Source organism: Vicugna pacos, chromosome 12 (assembly GCF_048564905.1).
Source record: "Vicugna pacos chromosome 12, VicPac4, whole genome shotgun sequence".
Lineage (NCBI taxonomy): Eukaryota > Metazoa > Chordata > Mammalia > Artiodactyla > Camelidae > Vicugna > Vicugna pacos.
Window position 1 is genome coordinate 7,125,601 of NC_132998.1, and position 12,250 is coordinate 7,137,850.

At 38.6% G+C, this 12,250-nt stretch overlaps 1 protein-coding gene across 2 annotated transcripts in view; it reads right to left on the reverse strand.

Annotated features, from left to right (window-relative positions):
- LOC140700056 (SAP domain-containing ribonucleoprotein) overlaps positions 1-12,250 on the reverse strand; it is a 46,579-nt gene that overhangs the window by 12,011 nt on the left and 22,318 nt on the right. The window lies entirely within an intron of this gene.

The following is a 12,250-nucleotide window of genomic DNA, read 5'->3' on the forward strand; positions in this document are numbered from 1 at the left end:
TCATATTTGGCAAATCCTCAGACAATATAAGGAAAATGATACCTGCTGAGGGAAAAGACTGAGACATTCCAGGCTGCCCCAAGATACAAATTACATGTGTGAAAGTGCTTGGTACACAGAAACTATCATATAAGTATTCAATTTGTATTGCTTCCTCGTGTTCCTTGAAATAAAGTCAGAGACCACCAACAAAATTTTGCAGCTAACAATGCCATTCATTCTTCTTCTACACTAGAAGTGAAGTCATCAAAGAATCATACTCATTACCAAGGCAACAAGGAAATTCCCTTTAGTTGCAGAGCAAATGATAGACAATTAGATTTAGCGTTTAAGTGTAGCAGAATAGTAACTGGACAAAACTCCAGGTACTATTAACCATCTTCTCTTTCTAGATCTGACCTCTAACTCTGCAGACCTAATCCTAGATACTCTAAAGGCCCCTGGGGAATTGCTTTCACTGATTTACACATCAGTTTCTAACAACATTTTCAGTAACACTGAAATCATAAAATTAAATCATTCATTCACTAGTCATTCAAATATCCACTGAGAGTCTACTTTGGGTCAGGCACTGTTCCAGTCCTAGGAACAGAAATATGAATAAGACAAAGATCCTTAACCTCATGAGCCTTATGAATTCACAAGTGAGTTACAATACAGATGTGTGCCACTGTTCATTACACTACTGCATTATGGGGACCCATGGGGAAATTTTCTTTCCCATTCCCAGACCCCAAATAATTATACTTTTGCTGAGCAACTTGTTAGTTTTTACATTCTGAACGCTGTGAATCATTGTAAACAGTACAACTGTGTTTTTCTTCCTATTGACTACTATAAAGTTTGGAGCAAAATGTGTGGCCTGTCTCTGTCAAGTGGTTTTGAAAATATTTCTATTAGAAAGGTTGAAGTGAGAAACATGAGATCAAAAGATGGAGATCAAACACCCAGATCCAGAGGTAGAAGCTTAGAAGACAAGATGAAGTACAGATAATCACAGGATTGCTACTGGCCCTTTCAGAACTTATTTCTCTCTAAATATAATTGGATTAATTTAAAGAAACTTCAACGCCCCAAGAAGGAAAAAGAGAGGGGATAGAAATACAAGGTTATAGCTAGAAATTTTTAATTAAGGGCTCTTGTCAATGGTTTCCATGGCATATACACTGTAGCCAGGAATTAAGTCCCAAGTGGAAGATCAGCTGCAACAACTGGCAGCCAGTTGATTATGACAGATACTTTCTAAAGTGACTGCCTCTTATTATGGCAAAGAGTACCATGGATTAATCTCTACCCAAAATGGAGTTCCAGCTTTATCTTCCAAACCCAACTTGTGTCTCCAAGATTCAAATTCAAGTGAACATTTTTCAAAAACAGTAATTACTAATTTTATCTTGAATACAATAAAGAATAACACTCCAAGCTTAGTGTGCTAGGGTTATTTGCGCCACCAAAAGGAGTCCACTTTGATTTAATTAGCACCCCACAGGTTGTGTGCTAAAGCATTCACCTTCTTCAGTCTTACTACCAGGGCCACCCACTCTGGATCATAAAGAGAAACTAGGAGAAACAAAACAGTGACCCAAATGTAACCCAGGCTTATTTAGGGGATTTGAACTTGGTAAATCCCAAAACACAAAGCAAGAGTATTTACTGAATTCAAATAAGAGATATCCTCACTATTCTCACAGGAAATCAAAAGAATTAACCAAGTCAGGTATTTTTCCTGGTCAGTACAACAAGCTCACTCATTCATCATCCCTTCTTATACTGTATGTGAGGAGCAGAAATTCCAATGTAAACAATTCAGTCAGAGATATCCTCACAAGTAGAAAGGGGGATTTCAAGGAAGCTCAGGTACTACTCTGAGTTGGAACTGGCCCTTCTGCTATAGCTGTTTTAATGACTGAGCTCCTATTCACATCCAACACTGTTCAATGTAAAAGTCTCATATATATTCCCAACAGCACCTAAACCATGCCACTTTATTCATCTCACTTTAACAGTTATTTTCTCAGAAGTCTTTTCCCTGGAGTGATGGAAGAGAGGCTGACAGTGAGCTAAAAATGATCACAGCTTGCAAAAATAAACAAGTAATTGCCCCCTTTTGTAAATGAATTTTGTAAATACCAAGATGTTAATAATTCTCAGGCCAATCTGATTTTCCAAGGGAATGTAAGAGTGAAGCAAAAAGGAAGAGAGGGGGCCTTATGATGACTTTCCTGACTTTCACTGCCACATGACTGATGGTAGGATGAAAAGCAGAGCCTGGGGGCTTTCAGGCGATGGTAGATTAATAATGACATGGCCTTGACTTCCCAGAGGTAAAGGTTATGAAACACTCCAGGGTAAGTGGGCTTCCAATTTCATACTCTCGGGGTGAGCGACAGCAACTGATGGTTTTTCTCTCAGAAACACTTCAATGCTTAAACACACAGCTGTCACCTCCCTGCCCCAGTTTCTGCAATTCATTTGAACATGTTTACTCCTGAGCCTTTACACCAGCCAGATCACAGAACATGGGGTGGTCCTAGAAACCAATGCACAGTCTAAAGGTGAAGGACTGGACTAACAGAGGGTATGCCATCTTAACATATACATAGTAAAGAAATACTCTAACACTCCTGCACACACACATAACATACTTCCCAATGCAATAATCTTACCTACTCACAACAATCTTTACACTGTTAAGATCAGAATCAACTTTCTAGGGCCACAAGGGTACCAGGAACTGTAAAACTACATCAGAATTAGAGACCACTAGGAACTGCATCTTCTATCTTTACAGTATTTGAAGCCCCAATATATACTCGGCTCAGAACCAAACACTCTTCTGGGTCACTGGCTCCCATTACTTTTTCTCTCTTATCCACATCAAGCTTTTCCCCTTGACCCCCACTCCTCCCCAGACCCGGGGAGGTCGTCTCGGTCTTGCTCTAGCTGACTGTAGGACAAAGCAAGGAAGGTGGAGGAAATGAAGGCTTCACACTTGAGACACTTGGAAATCAAGTTTCTATTAAAAGTCCCCACCTCCCTCTCTTAAAAGCCAGGAAGCTGCTGCTTTTAAGGATAAGTGATGCAGAGCTTGGCAGAAATGTCAAGAAATCAGTAGAGGGAAGCTAAAAACTTTCAAGAGGAGGTGAATTCTGTCTTCACGAAAATATACAAAGAATGAAAGACGACCGTTACCTGAGCATTCAGAAATTTATAATAAGCGCTAGGAAAATAGGTTCTTTTCACCTGTAATATCTTAAAATGCAGATTTCTGGCTTCACCTCAACCTAAAAAATCTGAATCTCGAAAGGTAGAACCTAGGGAACTGTAAGGGACCACTAAGACCCTTAGGTGCAGCAATAGTTAGGAACAACTGCAAAAGGCTTTGATAAAGTATAGGGGGAAAAAAATTCTTGTTAAGACCAAATAAGGCTGCTATTCCACTCCAATTTCCCCCCGAAAACACTGGGGGCCTTCCAAAAAAGCTTATGCTTCCTGCAAACAGGTTATCTCAGCTGCAAAGATGTGAAGGGAAAAAGAAAGCTACTAAGGTATCACTGCTGGCTCAAAGGCACACATCTGTCTTGCTGCCTTCCTAGAATTAAAATAGAGAAACAGACTCTTTTATCAGGGGAGTTTAATACAGGAAGAACGCGTCAAAATAAGATCAGGGAACACCTCAGGTGTGTGGGGAAAAAGAGAGGCAACTAGTTTCAAGCACACAAAGGTATTTTTTTCTATAGAACTGACACAGGGGAAGAGGGAGAGTATCAATAAAGTGGAGAACAGACAGGAGAACAGATGGCTTTTGTCTTAAGGCTCATGTGTTTTGCTAGTTCATTTAGAGCACTAAAGAGGTCCAACATCATGTAAGGCCCATCTCTCACCTTATAGGTCTGTTAATTTCCAATTGTTCTTCCTCCTGAACAATTATATACCTTAAGCATAAGCATGGTAGTGAAAATTCTATAACTGCCTCCTCTACTCTACACCCCAATAAACTCCTCACAAATAAATATTTTCTAATATCCAAACACTAAGCACTTCAAATATAATCTCCTTCTCAATAACACATCTTCATTGTTAGGAATTTAAACGTTCAATATTTGATATAAACTCTAAATGTAGAACACTCTGAAAATACATTTCTATATCTGTCCTAAGAATCTGCTCTGGGGATGAGAAGGTATAAATACATTAAATACTACCTTTAAAAATATGTGAACAAAGTAGCAAAGGAAAAGGAAGGGAGGAAAGGAGTTAGCGTTTTCTAGATCTTAACAAGGGACCTCAGATTTTATTAAAAAAAAAAAAAACAGGGCCTTTGCTAGTTTGCAAACATCACCACCAAGTATCCCCCTATAAAACACCTAATCTGATACCCTACCCCTGCCTCATCACCATCTCCATCTCCAAAATACTACAGGATGTCATCTGACCTGCTTCAGCTTTCAGGCATGAAAGCAACTTTACTATTTTGGTGAAAACATAAGAAAATGAATTATCATGTAATTATTAACCCTTACTTGAACTGAATCCATATGTATTTTTTAAAATGTTACTTCTCCTGAAAGAAAAATACCATATATCACTCATACGTGGAATCTAAAAAAGAAAAAAGAAAAGAGGACACTAATGTACTCATCTACAAATGAAACAGACTCACAGATACAGTAAACATTCCTATGGTTACCAGGAAAAGCGGGTGGGAAGGGATAAATTTGGGGGTTGGAGATTTGCAAATGTTAACCACCATATATAAAAATAGATAAAAAAAATTCTTCTATATAGCACAGGGAACTACATTCAATATCTTGTAATAACCTTTAACAGAGAAGAATATGAAAACAAATATATGTATATGTATGCATGACAGGGACATTATGCTGCACACTAGAGACTGACACACTGTAAATGACTATACTTCAATTAAAAAAAGTTACCTCTCCTTATCAATACCAGCCCAACAAACAGTATTACTCAAGTATTAGTCTCTCAAGTATTAGAATACATCTTCAACATTCTGACACTGCTACAGCTCTTGTATCGTGAGAAGCCTTTGAACACCAAAATTTCATACTCCCTCCCAAAATTAATAACACACATACCAAAAAACCCAAACCAAAATAAAAAACATTCCACACTTTTCCCTCCCATATAGATTTTGAAGCATGGACAGGCCTGGATTCAGACAGTTAGCTCACATTTCACCATAGCCAGGGAGAGTATCTGGGAGTGTTCAGATACTGCTCTGCTTAGAGAGCCAGGCCAGCTACTGGTCAACGCAAAATTAGACATACAACCAGACATACAATGAGATATAGTATGACTTATGGGTGGCTTTTAAAAGCCTTATGTACTATAGTGGCAATTTTTTAAAACCTGACATTCAAAGAATGATCCCACCCCCAAGAACTTGGTTGGCAAAAACAGCTGAAGGTATTTAAAAGCAAAACAGACTCAACAGAATGCAGCATTCTCCTCCTTTTCCAGGCTATGTTCACTCTTGAGGTAAAGACTAAGGGGGTCAACAGAGAAGCATAAAACTCGTTTTTTATGAAATTCATCAGTTCCAACAAATCAGAAAAAGGAATGTAAAGACATTAGTGGGGGTGGGGTATCAAGCAGAGGAGACAGAAAAGAGAATAAATTTTTTTTCTTACTACAAACTTTTTTACCTTCAGTTTTTTTGGGTTCAAATTCAATGAATGAAATGAGAGAGAGAAAAATAAAATGAAATGGTACAAGATGCTAGTGGTCTCAACCATGTACCTTATGGAAGTACAACCCTCTATCAGAAACTTCACAGAGATCCAATTTATAGTAAACAGGGCAAATACCAATCATAAATGCTAGTATAGCACCAAAAATTTCGTTGTGTTTCCCCCAATTTTTAAAGATTTTCCTCTTAAAGTGATCAAGTTATATTCCTAACATTTCTTGCCAATTTTCTTATGTACACAGCCAGGTAAAAAGTGTATGTTTGAGGTTTAGGGCATAGAGGGAGGGTAGAAGAAGTTGAGCAAAGAAAACCCTGACTCCTATTTCTCCTGTTAAAATTAGAACATATTTTCAAGAGCCCTGGACAGGAGAGAGAAAAATTCCATTCTGCCTCTTTGCTCTTCCAAATTCCTATAGCCAAGTGGTTCAACAGCAGTTGAATGGCACACATAAAGACATCATTGATTGGAACCATAATAGAAGGGAATGAGAAGAGAGGGTGGGGGGGGGGGAAGTGGGAAGGGAAGGAGGTAAAGATGTATTTGTGTTACAGACAAAAGATAAGTTCTGTTCCTCAGCAGGGACAAATGAAGAACCAGATGAGGGGATAAACTGAGGTCAGAGAGTTTTCCCTATTGTTTCCTCTTTGAACAGCTCCTTCACCACTCCCTCAAGGTTTGTTCCAGTGGGTGGCTGGAAAAACTGCAGCATATGTGTTATCTTAGAGGAGGAGGCAGAAGGGGAAAAAAAAACCCCAAATACTTATTTTCAAATTATTATGAATTAGAAGGGGATTTAAAGGACTGGTTAAATTTTAGTTGGGCTCTGAAAAGCTCCCAGAAATGCTGAGGACTATGTGGGCTTGGATTTTGGCTTTTCTGAAATTCATCTTCTCTGATGGCCACTCTCAAATGCCATCTCTATCTACTATATAACCTGTTCTTATCTTCTCTTCTTGTTGGTTAATGTAAGTTAGAAGAACACAATTTTGCAAGTGGAAGAAGCATTTTTTGAGACAATGACAATCTAGGATGAAGGAGGAGGGACGGAAATTTACCCCAAAGCCCTTCATCTATTAAATACAATGACTAAGAGGATCTACACTGATGTTTCTCCATCTACAATCCTACTATTTTTCTTATTCTCATAGGGCACCATGAGAAAAGAGAATAGAGAATTAAGTGTTGCACTTGGCCTAAGTACTGCTGCTTGAGTACACGTGAATGGAAAGAACCCAAACCTACCCAGAATGCTATTTTTCCAACTTATCCTGTGATCTAAATCTTCTACCTTCTATTCCTTTAAAAAATATTCTACCAAACTTCTTGCCATAGCTTACGAAGGTTCCTCAGGTTCTTACAGCTCCGTGCTGGCAATGTCCTATGCATGTCCTACAAGTCTTCCTTTGGAAAAGGTTTGTATACACACACTTAAACTCTCTAACAAATCCTAATTACAGACCTTGTGGGAAGGCTGATGACCAACATCTAATTCTATAGTGTGAACTTCCTTCTCTTCACATCCCTTCACTGGCTAACCTCTATACCAAAACTCACTGCTGAAGGGAGAAACAAACATTCTTCATCTCCTTTAGATGGTGGGATGCAATCTCAATAGAATCAAACAGGCCTTCCAGAAGAGAGCGAATGGAGATAAGCCCATCATCAGTTAGCCACAATGAAATTTGTAGACACTGGTGCCCTCCTGTGCTTGGAACTGACTCTTCTTTGTCCTAGCTTCCTCTTTGATATCTCAACACATTTCTGCGACAAGCTCCTCAGAATCAAGGCAGGTCCAACATCTCTCACTCTGAAGTGGTTCATCCCCAGCAATACAAAAGGTTCATGAAACTAATCACTGCAGCCTGAGAATCTTCTAGCTACCAGCCTCAACAAGAAGACAGTACAGGGATATTTATTTTCAACCTTTTTATATTCTGACACTGTGTAACACAGTACATTCATCAGGGAAGATACTGGAAAATCACAAATCTGGAAAAAGTAGTCTTTAGGGTTTACAGGCCTTAAGATAACTCATCAGGACAGTTACTTATATGAAGAACTACAAGTAAGGAAAACTCAGTGATATCCTAGTAGAGAAGGAAGATGTATTAAGGTCAATATTTTCAACTACTAATCAAAAATCAAGAAGCAGTAACATATCCCTCACATTCTCAGGGAAGAAGAGTATAAACCATACTTCGGTTTTCTGCTTAATGCTTGGGCTTGGTTTTGTTTGTTTTAAATACTTACCTAACTGGATTTCCTGTAACTTCCTAAAGTATCAAGTTTCACTGTCCCAAATGTGTCAATGTTTGAAAACAAACCAAAAAAACCCAATCCACTCAAATCAGCTACATCAAGTTAACAATACAACTATAAGCCCAGACTTCGTTTTTACCAAAACATCCTATGACCAGCATATATTAACTGAGCTGGCTTCCCATCTATTTCCTCTATCCATCTCTCACTCCTTTTAGAGATGAATTTCTTATGTGCCAGGCCATGTGCTGTCCATCACCAATAGGGACTAACCCAAGCACTACTTCTCTTGGGAGGCGTGGAAAACTAACTGACAGAGAAAAAAAAAACCACCAGTCAAGCACAAGGTTGAAAACTTAGCTGGGGATCAATCAGAACCAACCAGGCAGAGGTTATTTATCTGCGTTTTGTTTTGAGGGGGTGGAAGGTTTCTCAGTCCATGGTCACTATGAGGCTTATATGAGAAAAGGCATGCCATTCTATCCTCAAATAGTCCAAAGAGTTGGAGGAGACAATTTACAGCCTCTTGTGTAAAAAAATGTCTATAAATGCCAGCGCCATTCTTTGCCCTGTCACTTCCCATTATCCTAAACCAACAGGATTCTATTCACTGAGACTTGAGCTGGAAACATGAACGGGCAGGCCTTTCTTGGGCAGGGGGAAAGGGGGAAGATGATGGGGGGAGGTGTGGTAGCCAGATTTCTTTAAGTTTCTGTGTACTGCTTAATATGTATAGTGCACTAGTGGAGCTGAAAATTGAAATATATGTGCTCAGTCAGCCTAGGAAGAACAGCAGAAATTTGATATCTTCAAATTTATAATATGCTGAAGTCACATATTTAAAATATGAAGAGGAGATGGGCAGACTGTGACAGTTAGGAAAAAAATCTGTCATTAATACTATTTATTGATCTATGGCTCACTCCTCTCACACATCCTGTCTCTTTATTACATCCAGTGCAGCAGAATCTACTGAAGAGAAATCAACCAAGCAATCAGGGCCTTACGCTGGATCAAGCAAACACGCCATGCACTGGAGATGGTAAGAGGTAGGTCTCTCATTGCCCCTTTTAGGATACTAGGATGAAGAAGAGGTTATCTTCACATCACCTATTAACTTCCACTATCTGTACCATATCTAACTGAATGAGATTTGTGCCTAGAGAATTGTACAACTTAAAGACAGATGACCCAACACACAGGAGGAGGCTATACTTGAACCCAGGACCCCAGGATGAGATGAATATTAAGTGTGCTGATCTGGCTGTTCCATAAATACAAATTTAATCACATCATTTACCTCTAGCCAACCAAGTACTAGGCAGCAAATCACTTCTGACAATAGAGAACTGTTAAACACAAGACTCTAAACCAACCAACTCTAACTGAAAATATAGCCAGGTGCAATTTCAGGATTTGGGTCTAGAACACTAAGTTCTACCAAAAAAAGTTACTTGAAAAAAAGAACACTTTCTTTTCTTATCTCCTATTCCCTTTTCTCCAACTTTTCTCCTTTTACAAATCTACTCTCAAACTGCTTATATTTTACAAATACTAAAGAATTCTGGGCTATGGAAACAATGGTCCAAATATGCGGTTTGATAAATGATCTCTATGCTATGTAAGTATGACAGCTGTGTGGGAGATAAAAGATAGACTTGAGTCTAATACAAATGTGGCTATTTAAATTTAAGATAATTAGTGGGGAAAGCAGCAGCTCAGTGGTAAGAGCACATGTTTAGCGTGCATGAAGTCCTGCGTTCAATCCCCAGTACCTCCATTTAAAAATATTATTTTAAAAAGTTAAAAAAATAAGATAATTAAAGATTCCGTTCCTCAGTCACACTAGCTACATTTCAAGTGGTCAACCACCATATGTGGCTAATAACTAGAGTACAGGCACACCTTGTTTTACTGTGCTTCGATTCACTGCATGTCACAGACATCGTACTTCTTACAAATTTAAAGTCTGTGGCAACCCTATGTTGAGCAAGTCTATTGGAGACATTTTTTGAACAGCCATTTGCTCATTTTATGTCTCTTGTATCGTATTTTGGTAATCCCTGCAATATTTAAAACTTTTTCATGATTATTATACTTATGGGGATATGTGATCAGTGACCTGTGACGTTATTATTCTAATTGTTTTGGGGTGCCACTAACTATGCCCATATAAGACAGTGAACTTAATAAATGTGTGTGATCTGACTGCTCCACCAACCAGCCACTCCCCTGTCTCTTTCCCTCTTCCTGGGCCACCCTATTCCCTCAGATACAATATGGAAATTAGGCCAATTAATGACCCTACAATGGTGTCCAGGTGTTTGAGTGAAAGGAAGAGTTGCATGTTTCTCACTCTAAATCAAAAGCTAGAAATGATTAAGTTTAAGGAAGAAGGTATGTCAAAAGCTGTAACAGGCAAAAAGCTAGGCCCTCTTGTACTAAACAGCCAAGCTGTGAATGCAAAGGAAAGTTCTTGAAGGAAATTAAAAGTGCTATTCCAGTGAACATTAGAATGATAAGAGAGTGAAACAGCCTTATTTCTGATGTGAAGAAAGTTTAAGTGGTTTAGATAAAAGATCAAACCAGCCATAATATTCCCTTAAACCAAAGCCTAACCCATGGCAAGGCCCTAACTCTCTTTAATTCTATGAAGGCTGCTGAGAGGTGAGAAAGCTGCAGAAGTCTGAACCAAGCAGAGCTTGGTTCATGAGGTTTAAGAAGCTGCATTCATAACATAAAAGTGCAAGGTGAGGCAGCAAGCGCTGATACAGAAGCTGCAATAAGTTATCTAGAAGACTGAGTTAAGATAATTAATGAAGGTGGCTATACAAAACAACAGATTTTCAATGAAGACGAAACAGCCTTATACTGGAAGAAGATGCCACCTAGGACTTTTGCAGTTAAAGAGCAGAAGTTAATGCCTGGCTTCAAAGCTTCAAAGGACAGGCAGACTCCCTTGCAAAGGGCTAACACAGCTGGTGATTTTAAGCTAATGCTCATTTACCATTCTGAAAATCCTAGGGCTCTGCATGTGCTCTATACATGGAACAACAAAGCCTGGATGACAGCATATCTGCTTACAACATGGTTTACTGAATATTTTAAGCTCATTGTTCAGACCTATAGCTCAGGAAAAAAAGATTCTTTTCAAAATATTGCTGCTCGTTGACAATGCACCTGGTCACCCAAGAGCTCTGATGGAGATGTTCAGTGAGATTAATGTTGTTTCCACACTTGCTAATACAACATCCCTTCTGCATTCTTTGGATCAAGGAGTAATTGTAACTTTCAAGTCTTATTATTTAAGAAATACTTTTCATAAGACTACAGCCATCACACATAGTGATTCCTTTGATGGATCTGGGCAAACTGAAAACTTTCTGGAAAGGATTCTACATTCTAGATGCCATTAGGAATATCTGTGATTTCACAGGAAGAGGTCAGAATATCAAGTTTAACAGCAAGCTGAAAAGAGTTGATTTGAACCCTCATGGATGACTCTGAGGGGTTCAAGACTTCAGTGGAGGAAGTAACTGCAGATGTGGTGTAAATAGCAAAAGGACTAGAATCAGAAGTTGAGCATGAAGATGGGATTGAATTGCTACAATTCATTGCAAAACTTGAATGGATGAGGAGTTGCTTGTTATGGATAAGCAAAGAAAGTCATTTCTTGAGATGGAATATACTCCTGGGAAGATGCTGTGAAGACTACTGAAATGACAACACAGGATTTAGAATATTCTATAAACTTAGCTGATAAAGCAGCAGTTGGGTTTAAGAGGGCTGACTCCAGTTCTGAAAGAACTACTGTGGGCAAGATGGTATCAAACACCACTGCATGTTACAGAGAAATCATTTGTGACAGGAAGAGTCAGTCAACTGAACCTCACTGGCAAATGTCACCGTTGTCTTATTTTTAAGAAACTGCTACAGCCACCTCAACCTTCAGCAACCACCATCCCGATCACAGTCAGCAGCCTTCCATGGCAAAAAGATTACAACTCACTGAAGGCTCATATGATTGTTAGCATTTTTTTAGGAATAAAGTATTTTGTGTGTGTATATATATATCTATATATATATACACACACATATTTATATATATGTATGTATATATTTATTGAAGTATAGTCGGTTTATAATGTGTCAATTTCTGATGTACAGCACAATACTTCAGTCATATAGGAATATACATATAATCACTGTCATATTTTTTTTCACCATAGGTTACCACAAGATATTGAATACAGTTCCCTGTGCTATACAGT